Here is a 24,826-nt window from a genome sequence, read left to right as displayed (position 1 = left end):
GGGCGACCTTGTACCCATTCCGATCTTTCCCCCGCTTTTTTTTTCGCTTATGTCGAAAAAAAAAAGGTCGTTAGTTGTTTATACAGCAGGCGTTTATTCCCCTTTCACACGGGCAACTCGAATGCCATTTACAACGAATGACATTTGTGTGATCGGCGAATCCGCTCGCAGTCTGTCGCGCGTGGAATGCGCCACGCCCGGAGTGTTGCGCGCTGTTTGGCCGTCCGCTCAAATGGCATTCGTTGTAAATGACATTCGAGCTGCCCCTGTGGCACGGGTATAAGTCTGCTAGAACATGGCGACAATGCTGGCCACTGTAGATGGGCAAATTAGCCAGTGCGGTACGACTGTTAGCGTTCGGTCGTTAACGTGCATTACACAGTAGTGATACACGACCGCACGCCGGTACGATGCTCAACTAGATCGAAATGGGACCCAGGATCCATGGGCATATTATTCTATGCCCTGGCTTCTGCAGCGCGCGCTTTCGCTCCACGTGTGTTCAGATGGTGTGCCCTATTCCACTAGGCCCCCGATCTTCCTCCCTTATGTTGATTGAAGTGGAATGCCGAATGAACTATGACGACAACGACGACGACGATGACGAACGCTCCAGTAGAGCAGAAACTGATATGCGATGAATGCGCTAACGGGGGATCGGTGACCGAGTGGGCTAGCGCACACCAGCCAGGAGCATGTTGAGGGAAACGCTCGCGCTGCAGACCCAGGGTTCATAGACTCAATCCCCTACCCCTGCCCGTTTCGATCTGGATGAGCATCATACCGGCGTGCGGTCGTGTATCACTACTGCGTAGTGCAAGTTAAAGAACCCAGGCCAGCACTCCTAAAAAAAGGGTACTCCTTTTTTAACGACTTGCACACAGGGCAACCCCTTTTGGAGGTAACGTTACCTCCTTCAACAAAAGTGCAAAGTTTCCCCCTGGATTACCCTACTGAAAAAAACCATTTGAATATCACACGGGTGGCAAACTGGTAAATCAAACGGGTGCAAACATGTCAACCCCTTTGGATCAAACTTGATTATGGGATACGGGTACCCGCTCGAAACGGTAGCCATTTGATACAGGTGCCCGTTTGATACGGCTGCCCGTTTGATACAGGTGCCCGTTCGACCTTGCACGTGACCACACGTTTCAACGTGCCATTCGAATAGGGAAATGATGCGCTAGCCCTAAACGGGGATGGTCTGGTAAGTTGGTTATCTTAAACTTATTTAAGACGTTCGGAAACTCATAAACCTATTTATAGCATGGAGGAAACACGTAGAACAAATGTGCTCACGTAGGTGCTTGCAAATGGACAGGAAAACAGACACAAAAGATTGTTTTCAATTCTCCTCAAAGTTTATTACGTCTTCTGTAGACAAGTGCAAACGGGCAAGCGATCTGTGAGATGTGAGAGGCACTCTAAGCTTTTATACAACTGAAAAGATAGCAAACCAAACAAGTACCGAGGTAATTCTAGACTATGAAGGTTGACTTTCGGGAAATTATTCGCCCGGCTGCCTCGAGAATAGTGGCTGCATAATCATATAGATAATCTGGAAGAGTGCGAGTAGAAGAACGGTCAATCGTTGCCAAGAAGTAGGTTGCAGTGCACTTACCGTAAAAATAGCGGACTTGAAATATGTAATCCGTGATATTTGTCGACACGGTCAAAGTAGGACAACCACGCAAACACAAATGAAAGGGAACGACTTCTTGGAAGTTTCAACACGATGTGGCGCACAACCTGTCAGTTGCCGAACCCAACCAAACCGCGAGAATTCCTGACTTTGAAGAATCGCTTGTTGCCGATATAGACGTAGGACTTTTTGAACACTGATAGCTTTGGTGCACATCCATTGCGCTGTCGAGAGACATCCTATTAAGACCGCAGGGTTAGGCGACAGATCGAAGCAGGTGGACGCGCGAAGTTCGAGCTGGAACTGACAACAAGCAGACAAAGAAGAAAGCGGGTGCCAGGCGCACCCTTCTGGATCTCGATGCTTATCAGCGTGTAGCTCGCGCGCGGCTGCCGGTCACGTGACGAGTGACAAGAGAGGAGGGGGCCACAGGGACGGTGGGGACCACAGGGACAGCCCCTCTCCCTCTCCCCAGGCATTCCAGAGAGATGTGTTTTTGTAACCTCGACAAAAAAAGAAAAAAACGCGCGCGCGCGCGCATTTTAGCACGCTTGAAGCTTGGAAACGGCGGCGGGGCGGCCAGAAGCTCGGCTTCCGCCCGAGCGAAGAAAGTACTCAGCGCGAGCTCGTAGTTTGACTGCTGCAACGGCGGGCGTGCTCTCGCCAAATACTTTACTAGGGGAATACATTCCACTCTGCTCATTTGCATTAGACAGAACGCCTACAGCGCCGAATCCAGCCCTGACGGTATGGAGGTCCGCGTCAGTCCACGCGCAAGTGCACGTGGATGTTCGCGGCGGTGTCGTCTCCGATTCCACCTAAAGCCCCTTCATGTTTCAAAAGTAGCGCAAGGTGCGTCGATGCACGAGGCACTTGGAACGTGCGACCCTTGGGAAGATCATGGCGGCACAGCACAGCAAAGTATTTAGCGCACCACTAAGCTAGAGTTACAGTATTCTAAAGGGGGTACTGGAGTTTAGACGCCATGTTATTCTTAGAAGTGGCGCGCGGCACGTGTCTCGCGCATTGCCACAACAATGAATTTGGTATGTTGAACATCAATATCATCGATAGCCGAGACCTCCCCGACGATAGATGGCTCTCGCCAAGCCCAGAAAACCTGTCCGCGCCGAGGCTATATTGTATTTGAGAGGAGTGGAATGTATTCCCCCTAGTAAAGTATTTGCTCTCGCAATGCTCGATGTTCTTGCAGCCTCGTGTACGCGTGCTACCTTCGCTGCGTCTTGAATTAAAGTGAAACAGAGTCTAGACGTACATTCTTTCACGCGGTCGCGTCTTCTGCGGGATAGATTCAATTTGAATAATTAAATTGAGGCAACAAAGATGGACAAAGTTTTAAAGTTCTGTCAAAAATATCGGCTCACCAACGTCGCGCGTTTACGTAAAACAACAACAAAAAAAGGTGTTAGTTTTAGTTGCAGTATAAGCGAACATCAGCACAATTGAAATATAAATATAATTACTTGCATTACACGGACGATCTGAAATCGATGAACCGGCGCCCCCAGCCTTCCGGAAACATTGGCTGCCACGGCTGAAACGCTAGGCGTGCCCACGCCGCCGATCTGTACGTTCAGTATCAAACGGGCTCCGGAGAGCCGTTTGATTAAACCGGTGCAGTTTGCAACATGGTCACCGGTTTGAGCAAGCGTGCGACAACTTTGTCCAAACGAGTCGCCCATTTGCCCAAACGAGTCGCCCGTTTGCCCAGACGAGCGACCCATTTGCCCAGACGAGCGACCTGTTTGCCAAAGGAGTGACCTGTTTGTCCAAATAGGTGACCGTTATGGCTCATTCGGGGACCCCTTTCAGCCATACGGGCGACCCCTTTGACAAACTGGTGACCGGTGCGGTTAAACTGTTACCGGTATGGACCCGTTTATTTTCATATAGGCGCCAAATGGTTTTTTTCAGTAGGGTAGGGTGCAACATTGCCTCCTTTTGGAGGGAACCTTAGTTTTTTGGGGGTTAAAAGTGCATCCTTTCAAAGTCAGCTTTTACCTCGTTTAGGGGGAAACTTCAACCCCATTGAGAGGTAAGGCGACATATTTGAGGGGGCTAGTTTTCGGTCCATATAGAGAGAACAGTTGCCCTATTTACGGGGAAATAGTAAACGCCCATAGTTTCAACTTTCCCCCCCTTATGGAGAGAACAATGATCCACTTTGGGGTTAAATATACACGATGAGGAAAACAGCTAAAAAAATCGCGGACTACGAAGAGCAAACAGAACAGGACAGTGCTGTCCTGCGGCGTTTGTTCTTTGTAGTTCGCACTTTCTGGGCTGTTTCTCCCATTATGTGTAATATCAACCAACTGAACTAGTTCACCACCTTATTAAAGGTTACGTGTACACTTGATGGAATCACGTTTCCCTCCTAAGGAGGGCACTATGGTTTTTTGTGGGTGTGATAGTACATGCTTCAAGTGTGGGTCTTATAATAGATGAAGTCGGCACTAGTTCGGAAAGTAAACGACGATGTTGTATTGAGGCTGTCACAAACAAAACGACATAAGAATCAATAGCATGACTAGACATCTTATAAAAATCCTAAGCGCAATAATGTCATTTCGAACAACACTTTCGGGACTCTAGTTCGCAAATGTCAATAAAATTATCACAAAAAAGTGCATAAACAGTCAGTGTCTACCCAGCAAATAACATTGATTGCTTGGAACACTGCTTGGAATAGCGAAGCTTCATCAGGGTGGACTCAAATGACGCAGTCTTGTACAAACCAGAATCAAAATGAACGCACTGGGATATAACATCACCCACTTCAAACGAATCTCAAAAATCAATTTTGACCATCTTGTTTTAAAACCCTGCAACCCATCAAAAGCCATCTTGAATTTAAACCTTGCAAACACAAATCTCTGTGAACATAAAACCACAATCCTCAAATGCTTTCAGGAACCGAGTAAGAAGTAGACTGAAATAAATTAAGTATGCCAATGCTGCACAAAGCAAAAAGCAGTGATCTTGGAAATTACAAAAATATGAACATAAAGCAATATCATCGCCCTTCTATAACCCTCAGAATCAACCATCCTGACTTATGTCAGAAAAACAAAAAAGAAAAAACGTTAAACAGACGACATAAAAAATTGCCTAAACTTGCATAACAATGCTTTAAAATACGTTTTGGCATTTCTTTCAGGTTTGAAAGCAATGTGTTGCACGTGACTCCACATTTGAGTGTTTCATAGCAATTAAGTACTCCAATCTAATGGATCTACACCTGAACTGGTGATGATACTCAAAGTTAAAAATAAAGTATATGCAGAATACAACCAGGACTGCCTCAGCAGGCGACGTGGCTTCAAGGTCTCCCTACAGTGCCACATAGCTGGGCACCTCAGGATTAATTAGGCTTGAGCTGACAGCCACCGGGTAGGTTTCACTGCCTGCCTGGAACCAAAAAAAAGTGGAAATCATGCGATATGAAATTGAAGCCTGTCATCGCCAATTTAACGAAACTGTGAAGAAACATTAGCTTTTTCTAAGACGCATTTGGAGAATTTGATGGGCCACAGATTCCGGCATTGAAAAGCATCAAACCTACTTAGCAGACGTAATCAGTTTAACTGTTGACTAACCACCGTAGACTAAAATTATCATGGCGGGTGGTAATCGTAGACTAGTTTGCACTTTGTATCCACTGGTCATGTCACATGTATTCACTGCTCATTTGTCCCCCTATTTACTTAGGTGACTAAAAACTCTTAGTCATAGGGGTCCAACTACTGTAGCATTTTAGTATTGACAAGTGTCGATTGTTGGGCGAGTTGGTACTTTACGTGAAAAAAAAAAAACATGATTGCGCTTTAAGACAAGGACAGAGAAAGAACATACACCACAGAGCGCTACACCATATAAGCTACTCAGCACAACAGCCGACTCCCATGACCGCCAACCCTAACTGCCGAACTTCGGCCAATATGCAAATATTTTTGCCGAATTGCTTCGCCAGATTAAAATTAAATGTATGATTGATTTACACATGAAAAAAACAATACACAAGGACAAGAACACAGAAAAAGAACACACCGAAATATAACATACCAAAAAAGACACACTCAAGCGCCTTGTGTGTCTTACTCTAATTTATTTACCTGAACTATACACTCAATTTTCTCTGGAAAATGAACGAACAGCACACACACAAAGTAAACATAAAAATGAAGAGCCCCATTTCAAGTACACAAATGGGAACAAGACAATAGAAGAAATGTCTGACTACGCTTACCTGCAATAAACAGTGTTAAGGACTGTTACGATATGCGTCCAAGGTAGCAGGCATCTAGTGCCCTTGAAAAAATCAGTCTACAACGTTGACCCAGGATGAAAGAAATATATTCAATAAACTTCAAATGATGCAAATTTGAGCCATATCTAACTCGCCTACTGAATGATCAGACTTTTAGAAATGCCTGGTCACACGCAAGAAAAGGCTAAGACAACAATATAATTGGTAGACTCGTTGCCGGTAACAACTTCATGACCTTGTTCCCTAATATACTACTATTAATATTTGTGAAGCGCACGAATAATTAGCTCTGACCTTTATATTCGGTATTTCAAGGTAGCGTGACGTTTTAGAAACAAAAAAACATTGATTCTAAAAATCAGGGCTTAACTGTGACTTTTATAAATATCAACGACGTTGACAATTGATCACGCCGGTTGGCCGGTACCGCCAATGAATGCCTGATCGACTCCTGCTCTGCGAAAACAAAACAATCTTATGAGATTTTCGAATATTTTATCATATCCTCAATTCAACGCCGGACGCGACACAGCAACACGCCCAAAAAGAGAAAACCTCCAACCCCCTCCCACTCTAAAAGCGTATTCACACCAGCGGTGTAATCAGTCAAGCGATGCGACTAGCTCGCATCGCAAAATAATTAGATCGTCGGCGAGTCTTTCTTGAAAACTCTCGCTCCGAACGCCGTTGATTGGTTCAGCCGCTCCACGACTAAATCGTATCGCACAAAGTCGGGTCAGCAAGCGACTACTCAAATCGCGTCGATGTTTGCCCGCGATGGTCGCTTTTGCGATGAAAGTGATCGCGCGACTAGATCGCATCGCCGGTGTGAACGCGCCTTAAACGTAGGCGACCCCCGATTCACAAGACGTCTTGTCGCCCGGCCGCCTGGCTCCAGGCTCGCCGGGCCGCCGCTCTCTCCCCTTCCTACACCCGCACACACATTCACCGGGAAAAGCTCCTGGCTACGCCACTGGTTAGCGTATGTCAATCATTCCAAATACGCGCTAGTGCAAGCGACATTCCTTCTAGTTCTTGCTTTTTATGAAGTTCGGTGGTCTAAACCCTGTCTGCGTTCGCGCCACACAATAGTTTCATCGAACGCTCGGCGCCTTCAAACGTGAAAACGTGTCCGCCTTCCGTTGTCTAGGGAAGACAGAGTGAGCAGTCGTACTGCACTGGCTAATTTGCTTATCTGCAGTGGGTAACAATGTCGCCATGTTCCGGCAGACTAACCTCCTGCGGTATAAACAACTAACAAATAATTTTACTGAATTTTGGCATGCGCTACTACAGCAAATACTTTAGTGGAGCCGTCTCATGCCGTCTACACAATGTTCAGCAGCCGTGAGATTTCGCTGACTTCACTACCCCTTTTCTAGTTCACTTTAGCGACGTTGCGGCGGCTATTCTCTATTTCACCTTATAATGAACAGAAAATTCTACAAAAGCGAGCTTCTTGCTCGCACATCTCGGCGGTACAACCTCGTGCATTAAGGGCAGCTGTCAAAGCTATGAGCTCGCGCTTCTAGCCTTCGCTACAGTACAACATAAGCCATCAGAATCGCGCAGATTTCTCCGTGTTCGGCTTGCTGTTGGCGATCTCCGTCCGGAGAATCGCGACCTGGGGAAAAAGGTACAAATCCTACCTTTGCAACAGGTGCGACTAGGGCCTGGAGGGCGACATGGCCCACAACCTGTAAGACTGCCGTGCACACGAGGAAGCAAAGAATAACCATCGGCCACAACACATCGCTACCCTTGAAGGTTGGACCCATTCTCCCGGACAGGAACAAGACAAAAAACTGGTGTTACGAAGCCTCCTAGATTTTTTTTTCGAGGCTAAGCAGGACATCCACTATAATTGCCTGATTCCTTAATCCGGCAATTAGTGCGCCCAGACCTCGCAGTCACCGGCGCACTTCCTCTTAAACCAAACCTCTCTTTGGCATTAAACGCTTTCCAAACCAAACCAAACTGTGTGCGGCGGCATGGCATCCTATATTTTTCGATCGCTGGCTGTGCTCCTGAGACCATTGCCAGTGATGTGATTGCTGCGCCAATTGCGTGAAACTGCGCCAAGAGTCTAACCCTGCTACAACCTGCTATATTTTGCCAAAATATGGGTAATCTGCACCAAGCCTGCGCCAAATGACCAATTTTGGTCGCCTTTCGAAACCGAAACCAAACTGAGTACCGTAATTGAACATGCGTAAGCTAGGTGGCGCAAGTGGCCACCCGGCACAAAGCACCCTGCATCCATGGTCCATCCGGTCTTGCATGGTTTTTCCCGCCGTCTCTCGGTTCGCGCCTTTGTCGTCTCACGTCTTTTAGACATTTTTTAAGGAGAAACGCGGGTGTTTGTGGACGCTCCGACGGTAGCGTGCCGGGTACCAGGCCCAGCCATGCCGTCATGCTGTGAAACGAAACCATGTTTGCGCGGCGGAGTTACTTTTAGCATCTTCGATCAACTAGCACTGCACTCGCCCTGAAACCTGGACAGTGCAGAGCGCTCCTCGGTCGTGCAGCACGAAGTCGGTGCGACACTGAAGACAAACTGCGGCGCAGCGGTTCACCGCGGCGAGCTCTACCATGCGTCACCTCGCATTTTGTTCGTTTTTTCTTCCGTAGGCCCGCGCGCGGTGCCAGTCTGCTGTCAATTTCTCCTGTTTTTTTACTCGCGGATTTGGCAGTTCCACACGAATAAACGTCTTGGACGTGATTGTCGATGGGGTCACGAAGCGGGTGACAATTCCACAGGGATATGCTGCCCATCATTGTTGGTTCAAGAAAAAGAGCCACCACATAATGGCCGTACCTCGGTGTCATCGAAACACCTCGCAACGCTTTCCACAAAGTTCATACCTTTTGGGCGCTCCTTGCCACCGCAACAATCACCGGTAACCGCGGAGATGATAAGAAGCTCGTCGTCTCGCTCTCAGAAAAGCTGAGGAATTTATCGAGTGCAGATGCGAGGCGTGTTCATTTTCGCAAGGTCGCCACCTCGATAGACTGCGCGTCTGCTATTCCCGCCATCTCCTCGATTCCCGCTCCTGGCCGCAATGCCTTATGGGACCGCACCCTGGCGCACCGTCGATTATCTCGGTGCGCGTTGTGGCAACGAAAAGCTGCACCGGGCGGGTGCGCTCCGTTAATCGAGGACGTCCGGTGCACACCGGTGCACTTGATCGAAGACGACGGGGCGCACCTCAGTTCACCGGTGCGGATGATCAAGGATGCTATTTGTATAAGCTGAAGCACTCGCTCTTGAAAACAACGCCCGCGGGAAAGCTATATTGGGCCCCTGCCTGCCAGTCACCGTGGTCGCGCGACGTCGGGTGTTGCCGTCGCCACGCACGCCACGTCTCTGCAAATAGGGCGCTTTCTAAAATGAAACAAAGTACCGCCGCATGCTCAACAACATTTATGTTGTTGTTTAAATCATACGTTACTGCAAAAATCCCTTTTTAGCTCAAAGACTGTTCTGTTGAGGTATTGATTACCTAGGTTTCTCTCGGTAGGCTTTCTTTCAAAAGGCATCCCGGTACGACAAAAATATTCCGCGAAAGACAGTTGATGAGGAAAAGTGAGCTGAAGCAAAGAAGGCAATGTCTGCACGCTGAACTCACGGAGCGCGTTTGTTTGTGTTGAGTTCAGTCGTTGCACAAAACACTCCAAGAACGTTTTGACCCTGGCTCGCAATGTCTTGCATCGATGCGCTCAGGCTCCTATTTTTTGTGAGTGTGCGTTTAGCGTGTACGTTGTTTACCGGCTTGGCAAGCACGCGCCTCTGGACTGTTTTTTATCGGATGCTCGACAGTTACATTTTGCATAAATTTTGAGAACCAGTTGGCGACAGAGCGGAGTGGCATGGTTTTGGTTTTGATCGAACAGCCATCTCCGCTCGCGCGATGAAGCACGTGCAACTGCAAGCCTGCCGAAGTTGCCCTCATGTGCATGCGAACATGACTGCACGACAGAGGAACCAGCAGGGACGGGACGTTTGCGATCCATCGTTTTACGTTTCCTTACTTCTGGCAAAATCTGGCACGTCGGGAAACAGTAAAACGATGGCAAGCGGTTTTTCGGTATTGCACGGCAACGCCTACAGCTCTCTCAACTTGTGGGTGTCTCAATGTCTTTATGGAGACATTGAAAGTTGGCATTCATTACTAGCCGAAGACAAAACGAGGCTTACAGCAGCCTTGCAGGAAGTTTTGAAAAACAAAAGAAAAAAGCACCCGCTAGTCGTAATGCACTTTTGTCTTTTGTAAAATTTCGCATTGCAGTGCAGTAGTTACGTGCTTCATCAGTTGGAGACTGCTTCCATTTATTATATTATATAACTAGTCAACCTAATGCTGTGATATTTACTACGAAGCTGGTCATTTTCAAATAAATTTTAATATGTGCAGTTGGGTTCGTATTTATCTATGGGGGTACAACTCAACTGAAGCATTGTAAAACGTGTCATGTCGTTGGCATTTCAGTTACATGTTGAAAGAGTCCTAGGTGGTCTAGCTTGACCATAATTTATTTATTGCGGCGAGCAAAGTGCCCTTTGTTTGCTCAGCACTTACCGCAAATATTTTTATTTGTCTAAGAATATCTGCTCCAAAAGCCATTTTTCGTGCTCAATAACACTGTTATGGCTGCTCCAAAGGACACTTTTGCTGCTCCAAAGCATTGTTTTGGCTGCTCCGAAAGGTGCTCGAAAACGGCTTAGGCCAATCACATCACTCAATTGCATTCGCCGGTAGAGGCTATTACTGTGTGGCGTATGGTGGCGCTCCCAACCAAAACCAAACAATGAAACAAAAAAGACCCGAATTATCATCATCACCATTATAGTTGGTCCACGGAACTTAGTAGCGGCGCGAAGTGTGCCCCACGTCTACCCCAACTCTCGCCGCGACACAGACCTTTTGCATGGAAGAAGCTGATGATGACCAAAAACGACGACCACGACGACGCTTTAATGACGATCGTTGCATCACTCCAGAAAATTGCATATGTTTGTGGCAACTATCAGCCTGGTTTTCCGTGGAAGTCATCGGAACCACTTCACTGGGTGAACAGCTCTGGGTATAACCCGGTCCAGCATTTTCCGAAAGTCAGTCACCAGCACCGGCCGTCACGTCTACGGGGCCTACGAGGCAGGCTGCTTGTCGCCGTGATTTGTTTCGAGTCTGCATACTGTGAAGTGCTGCGATTCGATTTCTCCAGACAGAGTCGCTCAAGTCGCCCCTATGAAGATGTCGGTAATCGCCAAAAACGCCGTCGTGTTCAGGCACGGCTCGCGGACCTTCTTCAAGGCCATGACGCTTTACACGTTGAATCGCAGTACTGCTCGGATCAAGGTGCCTGTGAGGATATGAATCCCGCCCCCCAAAAAAGAAGGAGAAGTGCAGGTAATGGCGCGTCAAGTCCAATCTCCGATCAAGGCCCTTCAGACGCCTCCGACGATCCCAGTCCAGAACGCCCAGAGGACGGGATCCCACTTCTGAAACCATTCCCGTGCACGCAGCGAGAGTACCAGCTATGTGCAATGGGGTGGGTAAAGCACGCGCGTCAGCGGATTAATCAGAAGCAGAACAAGGTAAGCCGTGGAACATTCCGTGCAGCGTGACATCACCCCTTGTTCATTTCTTTACGTGACTTTGTCTGTTTTAAATACTTCAGGCTGGCACATCCAGGGACATCTTTTGGCGGTCCTCCGTATTGCATCTCGTGTCTGAAAATGCTAAAATAAACAGTTCGTACCAAACCTGTGTTTTAGTTGCTTCCTTCGTGCTTGCATGAGAGCGACTTGCCTTCGCAATATTACTGACAAGTACAATCAGCACGGAATGAAACCCGAACGCCGGAAAGCGTGGCCGTCGATACAGGCTGCTCCACCTGGAGTGCCCCTCAGAACTAATCAAAATGCACCTGGGTGCGAGGGTGCATTAAGATATCCTCGACCCTCGCCCTGGGCGTCTGGGACTTTCGGGTTTCGCCGGTGGCGCGCTGTAACCGCCGTCACTCGGGGTGCTCTTCTGTCGCCGCACTGTCGCCCGGTCGACACCGGGCGGCCGCTTAACCTGGCTATAGCTGTTTGCGATAGGCCCTGCTCAGATAGGGTAATGAATTTATTCCATAGAAAAAATCGTAAGGGTGCAGGCGAGCTGGTGAATATTAACCATGTTGAAGAAAATAGACAGGACGACGTCTCCTGAGACGTCGTCCTGTCTATTTTCTGTCCCTTCTACGCTTTGATGCTTCTCCTCTACCCCAGTCTCAGGTTATTTCAACATGGTTAATTTATTGCACTCCGGAATTGATACTCCTGGCATATCGGTGGTTACCGAAGAGAACGTCAGCGAGCAATTTCTCGATTTTTTTAGAAATCCACTGATAACCTCGCACGAAAAAATGCGCATTGTTCATTAAACCGAGGCATCCGCGTCGGTCTGTGGCAGCATTTTTTTTTCATAAAGAATATGGGTGTGCGAATAAACAAAATTTATTTCGCGTTTATGACGTTTCACTATTTTTTAAAAACCGCGCGTGGAACGTTGTTTCCGGTGACACGTCATCGAGCACTACGGGTCTTCTGTGCACGAAATGTTTTAACTTTAATTTCGCCTTTGCGATACACAAAGTGATAATGAATGACAGCGCTGAAGAGATATCGCTGGGGATCCGATACAAAAAGCGAGTGACAGTGCTTTTTGTTTCGAATGTGACGGCGCTTAAAGCGCGCCACCGGCGAAGCGCGGAACTCCCAGACGCGCCGCGCGATGGTCGAGCTCATCTAAGTAGGCCCCGCACTTTCGAACCCCGGTGCATTTCCATTAGTTTTCAAGGGCCCTCCAGGTGGAGCAGCCTGTATCAGCGGCCACGCGTTCCGGCGTTCGGGTTTCATTTCGTGCTGATTGTACTGTTTTTTTATAAGTGTGTTTGTGGGGGGGGGGGGGGGGGGGGGGGGGGTTAGGTTCACACAACGTCTTTTCCCGCGGACATTTAAAGGTTTCATCGACGTCGAAGGAGAGTAACGTCCGGACCTTCGACGTTGTACCACGTCACGTTACAGACGTCTTCGACGTTCTTTCGGCGTTTTCTTAACGTTTATGTGCTGCCTGTGTTGGGAAAATCCAGCTCGTTTATCGTCCTTTTCGAAGGAAGAAAAGTCCCTTATGACGTCATTATCGAGGAGCAGAAATGCGATACTAGTTAATCAAGAAGACGCATGAAATATGCGAAACCTGCGGCAAAGTCGGGCTCTTAACCGACGTGTGCCCGAAACCCGAAACCACGTACTCAAGGTATGCGGCATGCAACGTCCTCCCGAAAACCACGCAAGGAAGCCAAAATGCGCACTTTGCGGTAAGGGGCACTTCACGGGCAACAAGAAGTGTCACCAAAGATTCAAGACCCCGTTCCTGCTCCGACGGCGACAGAGAAAAAAGAAGCTCAGAGAATATGAAACAGACCGACGGCGGAGAAGCTCCAAGGGAAGACAATCGCACAGCAAAGAGCGACAGCGCGAACGGAGCCCGTAAACGACGAGGAGGTACAGTGCTCTCAAACTTAACGCCGCCACTCGGTTACGTAAATGTTGATCTATTGCATGCTATACAAAGATACATTGGTCGCTACAGCTGCTGGAATACGTTCCCCTGGTAGGGCTTTCATCGGGGACGTAAATATTCTACAACTAGTTCGACCTCCAGGTTAAGGAAGAACTCAAAAAGTGAAGGAACCGAACCATCTCGTGACGGCGTAAACTTTCGGGCGCACCGTACATATCCGTGTCCTTCCCTCGTCTTCCCGGCAGTGGGAACCACAAGTCGAGGGCCGAGAGCCGCGAAGACCCGCGACTCTAGTGACAAGACAGCCACACCCGCAGTGAGCAGGGCAAGGCGAGCACACCAAACGGAGCCCGGGATGCGGGGCGCCCACCCCGGGAGGATCAGGCCAACGACTACCGCAGTAACGGCGGCCCTGCAAGCCCCCCGAAAGAACAGGTAAGCTGGGCGAGCACGGTCTTAAAATTACTCATGCAAGACAATAGGGAGCGTAAAATGGAACTAGCAACATCCAAAAGAGGAAACGAGACAGCACCCGCGGCCCCCGACATCACAAGCATCCAAACCCAGGGAAGAACAGACACCTAGGATTGAGGCTCCCGCCCGAGGAAACAACCACAGCGTAGGCGAAGACTTCGACCCTCCGCGGAAAAGAGCAAAGGAGGAGCGCGAGCCGATGACACTCTAGGAAACAGTCGAGAGAAAACTCGAGAATTTCGGCAACACCGTCAGGGACGAAATGAAGGCGGCCACAGCAGAAGCTATAGGTACGATGCCAGAAGTACTAAAACGCCCCTAGCAGGTACGACCGACAGGTTTAGCCAGATAGAAACAACTGTTAACAGCAGAATTAGTGAAATGGAGGCAACTCTGATGGAAAAGTAATCGAAGCATAGCAAACCTTATAACGGACAGAGCTCAAGAGGTACATTCAGAACTGCCGACAACAACTACCATGCCGTCGCAGAAAACTAAATATCCCAAATACCGCTTCTGCAGTGGAACTGCAGAGGTTTTAGAAAGAAGCGAAGCAACGTACAATCTTACCTAGGAACACACCCGACGCCTCCCAAAATACTAGCATTACAAGAAACAGGAGGTATAGCCAAGCCTGCATGCTACAGGGCCTTCGTAGATCTAAACGCCCCGAACAAGACAGCCGCGGTTACCACCCCGGTCGGACGAAATGTACCGACGCTCCAGCACGACACCGAAGAAAAGACGATCGAGCACGTTTTCTTAGAAATCTTTCCCACATTCAAACCAGACGACACCAGTCCATTCGTTCTAAACATATACAGCAACTCCAAGAAGGAGCACAAATTTACGAACCTATTCCGCAAGACGATAGGAATCGCCAGGGGATACCCGTTTTTAATAATCGGATATTTTAACGCGGCCCACCACACAGGGGGGTTCACGAAGGAGCTGATTAAGGGCCGGAACTTGTGGTAGAGTGTACTGGAGTGGGGGTAGTGGCGCGAGCGGGAAGCTCTGCCTGACGGGCGCCGTGTCGACAGCAGGGGCGGCGCTGCGAGCGACGGCACTTGAAGGCGAGCAACCAGGGCGCAGCGCGGCTGGCGCGGCTACGCACGGCGATCCTCGGTTGCCTGGCACGCGTCGTGACGCCCTTCTAATCAAATTTGTCTGGTGTTCGTGACGACTTTATCAAAGCTACGTCCCTTGGTCACCTAGCAGCAAGCACCGACACTTTTTGTGGTGCTTGTCCAATTTCGCCACTCTCGTAATGACCACGATGCGCAATTTCTTGCACTCCTAAGAACGCGCCTGAGTTGCAACATTTAATAATAATAATTGGGGTTTGGGGGATATTTAAACAGCGTGTAGTTGGTCAACCGTTTCAGAGATGCGACGAGCCACTCGCTGTAGATTAGAAATTTAGCTAGTGCAGTACAACCGCTAGGCTGGGGTCTTTAACTTGCACCACGCATTAGTGGTACACGACCGCACGCCGGTACGACGCTCATCCACATTGAAACGGGCAGGTGTGGGGATTCAACCCAGAATCTCTGGGTTCTGTAGCTGCATCATTTTAAGAACACGTAACGCTTGTATTGTGCTTGGCACACGCAGGCATGGCAAATTTAAAGCATGCCGCAGACGGGGCAGGTGGTGTTTATAAAGAAACAATAAAAACTATGTTGAATGCTTGTTTACGTAGTGTACACACGTTTGTATCCAAAGAAAGCTTTTGAAATCATTCACAAAAATTCACAATGCAAACAAACAGTTAGAACGATGGTACAAAGTATAAAGACGGAGCTTCACAAAATTAATTCACCTTGCTGATCTTGCGGTGCTTTTCTGCCTTCCATTTAGAGAGCAGATTAAACCTATTTAGAAGTTTCACAAAAAAGTGGAGCCTCATTGTAACATAAAAACTCACAATGCGAGTCGGGAGGCTCTCTTCGTGACCTTTGCATGCAGGTTCTAGGGGACTGGCACAATAAATCATCTACATAACGTCTATCACACTCTCACGGTGTACTTTCCGACCAACGAGGCAGGCCGTAAAAATGTGTTTAGCCGTGTTAAAAAACGAAAGAGTTAGACTGAAGGGTACACCAGACCACCCTGGTCATTGTACCGCACGTATTCTGCAGCGTGCAAAAGGCGTTCCTTCTCCTGTGGGAGCAAGAGGCTGCCGATACAAGCAGGGCATTTCTTTGGAAGCACACACTTGCTTGCCACATAGTCGGATGGGTAGTACACGAGCCTAGAATCACTTCTCTGCTCGTGGCACCCATGTTCCACAATTTCACCCGAGGCACATGGACTTGAAGACGCTCAAATATTAACCGTGTGCAATTTCACTGTGTTTATCAACTTTTTCATGGCGGTTTCTTTACCCTTGTCTTCAGTGTCAAGGAGAAAGCTGATGATATTGTCCTCGCCATTGCTGCCAGCAACATTGCGTGATAGGATATAAAATGACAGCCGGTGAACTGTGCGCAAAAGCTGTTGCGGTGTTGGGTGCGTGTTGTAACCTGATGGCCATCTTACTATTCCAAAGTTCTCTACCTTACCTTGGCTGAGCCGTGACGTAAGCAAGTACTTGTATCCTACTTCATGCAAGTAGTGAAGCAGCTCAAGTGTACTGGTGAGGGTCACCCATAGTCCCTTTGCAGTCGACTCGTTTAGGAAGTACTTCTTATCAGCATAGCATTCCCATTTGTTAAAAAATCGAGCATATTTTGTATCTGCTCACACCCGCAGAAGCAACTCTCAGGGCTTCTGCTGTGAACCTGGCAGTCAAAATGCTAATTAGAGATTTCATTCTCAAGAAGAAGCTCTTTGTGACTGCAATGTTGCCACAGTTCCTCTGTAGCTGCGTACGATAAAAGAAGAATGCTCGCAAAGGGGCATATTCAAACAATTGTAAGGCATAACTTACTCTAATTTTCTCTAAACTGTTGGGTGCCACGTGAGCACTTGTTATCCCTGGCATTGCCTTCACGGTGACTGCATTGCTGTCGAGCTTGAAGGCTTATCTCATAAACTGCATGGACGCTTGTCTGTCAGGTTTGTCGAACGTCATCTGAAGAAGCCTGTTGCGGACGTTCTTTACCGGGTGGGGAAAATCAGAAGACAAAATGGAGAAACCGGCTGATGTTGACTGGGTGTGGCCTTTTTCAAACCACTTCCTTGGATGATGCCCGTTTATTGACCACTCGCCACATTGTTCTATTCTATGATGCGGCATCACATTTACATAGTCCAAGAAGAGACCAGCCTTTTCTACCACAACTAATATTAGTAGTCTTTATTTTTATTTACAAGAATGTTGGAGCAAAAGGAAAAAAAGCTTCGACAAGAAGCTTGACTGGCCATCAGCCCCATCGGCAGCCATTGAGCAAAGTTTTCGTACAACGAAAAGAAAATATATATACAGAAAATATACATTATCGAATGGGATAACAGAAACAAGACACAGAAAGTTGAAATATGTAAAACTATGTTAGGCAACTCTATAGGAAATATCGTTTCTAGATTTCTATTTTTTCTTAAATTTTGTTTAGAAGTTTTGGAAATAAATACCGAAGCATTTGCTGCCCATAATTTGACCTGCATGTGGGAACCTTCCAATATTCATTATAGCGGTTCAAGTAAACGGTATGAGTTTTTTCTAATGTAACTATCTCGTTTAAAATAACACTTTCATTGTTTATTTCATTCTTAATGGTGATTAGAAGGCTATAATCAGGTAGCTTATGAATTTGTAATATTTGCAGATTACTAAACGTGATCTCAGCGTGAGAGTCATAAGGTGCGTTGAAAATGGCTCTCAACAATTTTTTTTAAGCACATCGATTTTTTTTTTTTTTTAGTTTTTGTGTTATTGTTATGCCTCCGACAAGGTTACAATAACTCAGGAGTGAGTAAAACAGAGCATGGTAAATAATTATTTTCACACGAACTGGTAGACTTTGGCTGTGCCGATACGTTAAACCAAAAAAAAACGTGACAATTAGGAACCGAGATAGTTTACATGGCTATCCCACGACATATTTTCAGAAAAAAAAGACACCTAGTGTTTTAAAAGTATCCACGACCTCTATCGGGCTTGAGCTAAATACTATAGGCCTTGGCATAAAACCTTGTTTTTTTTTTTCAGAAGAAAGAAAAGAGCCTTTGTCTTTTCAGTGTTAATACATAGTCCATGTTTCCTGGCTTACGCCGCCAACTTTGACAAAGTAAAATTAACAGCATCTACAATTTCAACGCTATTTAAAGAGGAAATTATTATACTAGTGTCGTCTGCATAAATTACAAATTTAGCAACAGGGTCTATATTCACAATATCTTTTATAGGCAGGTTAAAAAGAAGGGGCCCTAAAATACTTCGTTGCGGAACCCCTGAAATAATACGCTTTCTATCGGAGGAATGAAAACTAATGTTAATATAATGGAAGCGGTGACTCAAGTATGAATTTAGGAGTAATAACGGCAACCCTCGAATACAATAGTAATTAAGCTTACAAAGCATAACGTTATGATCGACGAAGTTAAAGGCTTTAATAAAATCTACGAACACGCCAGCAACCGTTATTTTTTCTTCAAAATATTGAAATATATATTGTTTCTGGGACAAGAGGGCTAATTCCGAAGAACAATTTTTTTTCTGAAACCAAACTGGGAAGATGAGAGTAAATCGTGGTTATTCGCAAATTGTACAAGACGGGACTGTATTACTTTTTCGATGCCTTTAGAAAATAAAGGGAAGAATTGAAATCGGTCGATAATTGCTGAAATTATTTTTAGCTCCTTTCTTGTGAAAGACAGATACTTTCACCTGTGGCCTCAAACACAATTTTAGACAGTTGTTAACCCTCTACATTCTCGATGCTTCCAGAAGCACCAAGAACTTGGGTCTCATTGCCCACGGTTGGTACGAACATTTCCACAAGGTCGTGATTGCGGGACACTGTTTTCAATTCTTCAGGTGTGTACGGTCAAAGATTAACGACGCCTTCAATTTCAGCTTCTGCGGTGACTGAGAGGTGCCCATAGAGCTTCATTTCATCAATGAATATTCCCCCGTTTCGGTGGAACTTGTCAAGTGAGGCTGCTTTTTTCTTCAGTACACTCAGCATTTTTTCATTGAAGGAGTGGCCGCTCTTACTCAGCTGTGTACGTTCTGATCGTTGTTTCACTTCGAAGGGTCCATACGCCCACGCATGTATCGATAGAGCTTTGGGCTTCTCATTTCAAGCAGAATGCACTATAAAACTCTTTTTTTTAGATATTTTATACCTCGTGGGTTTTCGTTCCTCGATGCTTCAAACCACTGGCTGATAGCCGGCTGCTAGTTTGGAGGCTGGGACTTTATCTTCTCGGCAAGAACGTTTTCAGCTGTCGTGGAACATTCATTTTTCATTCTGTTGAGATCTTGCGCAAGCTTGTCAAGCCTCAACAAAAACCGCTTGTTTTGCGGATGCGTGCTTGCAGCCTTCGCGTGGTGTTCCCATGGGTACATTTAGGTGCTTGGCGCCGGCTTTTGAGACGTGACGGCCGAGTAAAAAGGGGTTTACTCCGGTACTTGCAGGTTATGCACGGTATCCCCTTCTTTGTTGCCCTTCCGTGGCAGTTCACGCTGAAAGCTGCTCTGTTTTTGCGTTCAATTCTACCTTCCAAGCTCCTTGTGAGGTTGCCAAAAACAGAAGCTTCATTCAATGCCGCAGTACCCTTGCACATGTGAATTTCACAGGCTTTCTGTAATACGCTGGTTCAGTTTCGCATGTTTTGGACTGGTGCATAACTCAGCAGATTTTCTTTCACGAACGTCTTCGCGTGGAAAACGCTCACACTGTCCACAGTGAAAGAAACTGCTTTTTTCACATTCACTTTATCAGTTAGGGCGTTTAGTTTGCATGAAGTAAAACACACCCCCTCGTTGTTCTGAAGCTCGTGAAGCATCCACCGCTTAATGGGCAGATGGAACTCCTTCAACGCGTCGACGGTTGTGACAGAAGAGGCATCGTTGCTGCCGGCCGGCTCGCCTACAACTTTGGGATTCCCCGATGTCACCGATCGCACCTTCTTTGCCGGTGCGGCGGCTTCATCGCTTTTCTCGTTTCTGTGCGTCCTCCTTGATGTCGCGCGCTTGCTTAGAAAAGCCGGAATATTCGGTAGAATGGTGGAAACAGCGTCCGAGGTAAGGGCTCATTCACACTGGAAGCGGATCCGCGTTCGCAAAGGGGTTGCGAACGCGGTTGTATAAGGATTCAGTACAATTGCACGCGCACACGATGACATCAAATGCGCGTGCAATTGCACTGGATCTTTATACAACCGCTTTCGCAACCCCTTCGCGAACGCGGATCCGCTTCCAGTGTGAATGGGGGGTAAGCGTGGGCGTTCCTCGTGGAATTCGAACCTCCTCCCTGTTGATCCGATGTACGTAGTCTCTAGCAATAAAGTGCTGCTCAAAATGAAGTTCGCAAACCTCGCACTCCGCGGTGAGCGGATTGTCGGTCCTCTGCAGGTTCCGCTCCCAGAGCTTTCTTTGTTCGGGATCGACGGACGCCCTGAAGAGTGACAGTTGCTTCGCATCTTTGCTCCCCGCGTATCTCGTGTTACACCCGGGAGCGTTGCAATGGTTTAGACGCTCTTTGAGTTCGTTTGCACTCACGAGAGCCAATGGACACATTCTAATGTGGCACGCCACACGTTGAGATGCAAAACGTTAAGAAAACATACCGGAAGAGGCGCAGCCTTCCCGAACGTGCCCGACAGCTCGACCGGCAGCATTCAATGATGGGCGACAACAACGCCGCTGCTCCTTTCGCCACCGGCGGTGACGGCGCTCAAGCGGTGCTCCCTCCTCCGCTCGCGCCACTGCCCTTATCCTAGTACACAGTACTTGTGGGCAGACACGCTGAGAGAGGTCCTGTCGTTGATCGCGGATCCCAACCAACCTACGAGGCAGAGAAACAGCGTCACGAGAGGCACGACACCGGGTCTCGCATTTGTTAGAAGACTGGCCACAGGCAACAGTGTCGAATGGAGTAACCTCGGCCAGGACCTAGGTTGCGATCACGCTATTACGGCCATTCAAATAGCAGCGGGTCTGAGCAAACCCAAAAGTGTATCGTGTAAAATTACAATCTCGGAGATATTTAGGCACTTTCCCCCCCGAGAGGTAGATAGCGCTTTTCACGACATCGAAGAATGAATAACTAAAATTAAGAAAATGGCAGAGGAAGCCACCACAACCGTTCCCGAGGACGAGGGGCTACAACAGCACAATCCAGACTCCTGCCCATGAGGAAGGCCAAAGAGAGCCTACAGAAACGGCTCGAGAGAAATAAACGCAACCCCCCGCTTAAAAGACTCATTGACAAGCAAAATTTAGAAATACTAGAGTACGCCGAGAAGCTCGATCTGCAAAACAGGCAGGTGCTATGCGAGCGCACGAAGCTCCTAATGAGTACGGCCAAAGCGTAAAACATATTAAAGAACCTCATCTACGCCACCAAAAGCAAGAACCGAGCAATGCAGGGGTCTAGAGAAATTCCTCCATACGCACAGTCGGAGAGACGTAAAGTAGACCACCCGAGACATGCGGGCCAAATACACGCCCGAATACCCCCGAGTCGAGCACGGAGATTATACAGGCACTCCGAACGCTAAATTCGACCAAACCTTCACCATGGCGGAATTCAGGGCAACCTTGGAAGGCCTCAAACCCAAATTTGGCCCTGCCCGAATTGCACTACCAACAATATGCTGCGGAACTTCGCGGACGAGGCTTGTGAACTCCTACTCGACTACATTAACAAATGCCTCGACATGGCAACGCCGCCGAAGCAATGGAAGAAGGCATCAGTACGTTTGATACCCAAGCCGAGGAAACCTCTCAGTGTAGAGGATCTCAGGCTGATTTCACTCACGTCGTACCTTGGAAAACGTCTAGATCACATGGTCCTCACTACGATAAATGACGCCATAAGAAGGAACCGGCTCTACCCGCACTCTATGTTGGGTTTCAGGGCCGGCCTGTCGACCCAGGATGCTATACTACAGCTGCGTAATAGTCGAACGCGTAAGAGTCGCATTGGACCTTACCAAAATGTTTGATGGACTCAAGCTCACGGCGATACTCCGAAGCCTCCAGAGCCTATCGATAGGCAAAAAAGCATAGGACTATGTCAGAGAGTTTCTCACGGCCAGGACGGCGCAACTCAAGGTGGGACCACACGAATCGCCCGAGACCCGAACGGGGAGCACAGGTACCCCTCGGAGCTCGGTCGTCTCCCCAGATCGACGTTGTCCAGGCGCACGCAGAAACACTAGGCCTCTCGCGCTTCCCTGAACAATCGGAGCAGCTCACCCACCAGCCCACGCGCAGGGGCAAAACACAAGGACGGCACCCAAACACACAGCATAATGTTAAGAGTCGTAGAAACTACGATCCCCGAGTTTGTGCCCCTGCAAGCTAACGGGCACAACTTCAAGACCGTGCAATACCTGCACAGGGGCATGAAAGAAAAGACGCTATTAAGCCCCGTCTAAGCCTTCGTTATTAGCAGAATCATATTTGTGGCCTCGTTCTTAATCCTCAAACTGGTAAAATAGCTGATGATCTCCAGTCTCTTCAGGAAGGCACACAAGCAAGCCCTAGGAATACTAATTTGGGCCCAACACGAGAAATTTGAAGTGTTGGGTTAGCACAACATCCTCGAACTCATCGAGGCGCAACGCACTGCGCACCTCGAACGCCTCACCAAGACGGCCACCGGCAGGCACCTCCTGGATTGCCTGCGAATTTCAAAGAAGAAGACCTTCCGCGACAAGCTCTGCATCCCCACCGAAATACGGAAAGCCATCCGCGTCCACCCCCTTCCCAGGAATATGCACCCATTATACAACGAGAAGAGCAGACAGCTGCGAGCCCAGGCGCTCCAGAAACAACTTCGAGAATGTCCGCAAGTCCTTTATACAGACGCGGACACTTACAAACAGCGTGGAACTATGGTTTTGGCCGTCACCGACCACTCGGGCAAAGTGCTCGCCGCCTGCTTCATCTGAACCAAACACCCGGAGGAGGCTGAAGAACTCGCCCATAGCGCTAGCCCTAGCAACGACCCAACCGCGGAATGTCGTTAGCGACTCCCAGCCGGCGATCCGCAATTTTGCGCGAGGAATGATTTCCAGCGCGGCGCTAAGTCACTTTGCTTGCCGCGACACGAACAAAAACGCCAGAACCACCGTGATATGGACGCCCGCATAGGCGGAACTAGAGGGCAGTGAATCGGCCAGCGTGGTTGCTCGGGATCTCACCCACCGAGAGCCCCCTCAACTCGGCCCACATTCCACCGGACAACTCCAAATATCGCAATTCAAAAGGCACATTTATTATCACTAGTAAAGATCAATGGGAGGTCGTGCTCCTTAACGAAAACCCTGACATCCAATAGTGCACCGTCCAAAGGACCGAAGACGCAGCCAGGAGCCAAGACATCTTGGCCGTCTTCTAAGGCGCCACGGGTCTGAATAGGCCTCTTCTTTGGACTCAATAAAGTTATTTCATCCTCCTCTTCACAACCCCTTCCCCAACCCTGAAATGATTCGCCCCCTTTTCAGAAATGACCAATTGTTCCGTTTTTTTTTTTTTTTTTAATGCGAAAGCATTAACTGTCTCGTGGAGCGAGCCGACGTCATCAGTTTGAAGTGTAAAAACGGCGTATAGTTTCCTGATTCCAAAGGTCCCATTGGCTGGCGCGAGGCAACGAGGCTCCCATTGGCTGCCGCGCGCGTCAATTTCAACGATCGCCGCCTGGTGGCGCTGCGTGTTCGTGACGCCTTTCCTGCACGGCGGATCAAGCGCCGTGCAGGAAAGTAGACGTTGCACGTGCTCCGGCGTACGTTTCCCTCCTTTTGAGCGCGCCGCGCGCCTCGAACGCGCGGCGCCGCTATTTGCCGAACTCAGTCACGTGACGAGCGGGATCAGCATGCCGTGCAGGAAATACGGCGCTACGGAGATGATCGCGCAACTCTGGCTCCCGTAGAGAGCCTATACAAGAACTCTAGTGACGCCAGCACGCCGATGAAACTAACCGCCGCAACCCCATGCCACTACGGGCGCCGCACCGGTTAAAACGGCCACGTAGGCGCGCGCTCAGAGGCTTCTGTCATAGCCTCATCTATACAGAGAAAACCTGGCACATGGACGACGGAGCCATGGGGACGCGGCCGCAGGAAAAATGAGAGGAGGGGCGCACGGAACGGTGACAAATATGGTACCGCAGGGCGGAATGGCGGAAATAGTGCGAGTTATCGGGTCGTGCAGCGGCCGCTCCCCGAACCACGTTTGTTTTTGTCTTATTGTCACCGTCGTTTTCGTACTCCGGGAGCAACGGCTGTGGCGATTCGAAAGGGCAACAATGCACCATGCTGGCAACAATGCACCATGCCGGTGGCGTCGGTGGAGTCTGCCTCGCACGCGCACTCGAACAAAGCGGCAACGCACAAAGCGTTGATCTGGCTCTTCTATACTTCATTTCATCCTATGTGCGAGCGAAAGCGAAGTTATAGACGCTTTACACATGCGCCAGGTTTAGCCGCCTGGCCAACCTTCTCTTGTCTTACCGAGATGCCGAGCTACTGAAGCGGGTGTTTAAGAGCCTCCACAGAGGACTATGCTGGGGAGAAGAACCCAGTAGCAATTAAAGAGGCATTAACCTGTTCTGCTGTGGCAATGGTGAAGTGAAGCGAATGGAATAATAGGAGACAAAAAATGAAAGCCGTTTACAATTCTCTGTAACGTAGGATTAGAGCGCAGCTCTTGAGGAGGAG

At 48.4% G+C, this 24,826-nt stretch overlaps 2 pseudogenes; one reads left to right on the top strand and one right to left on the bottom strand.

Moving 5' to 3' along the window:
* Positions 1–15,800: 15,800 nt before the first annotated feature.
* On the bottom strand, positions 15,801–20,678 carry LOC115319097 (annotated as a pseudogene).
* A 614-nt stretch (positions 20,679–21,292) lies between these two features.
* LOC115319096 overlaps positions 21,293–24,826 on the top strand; it is a 29,695-nt pseudogene continuing 26,161 nt past the window's right edge.

The sequence above is a fragment of the Ixodes scapularis genome, unplaced genomic scaffold, assembly GCF_016920785.2.
Source record: "Ixodes scapularis isolate PalLabHiFi unplaced genomic scaffold, ASM1692078v2 PGA_scaffold2__306_contigs__length_199485367, whole genome shotgun sequence".
Classification (NCBI taxonomy): domain Eukaryota; kingdom Metazoa; phylum Arthropoda; class Arachnida; order Ixodida; family Ixodidae; genus Ixodes; species Ixodes scapularis.
The sequence above is the reverse complement of the archived record's forward strand: the minus strand, read 5'-3'. Positions and strand labels throughout refer to the sequence as shown.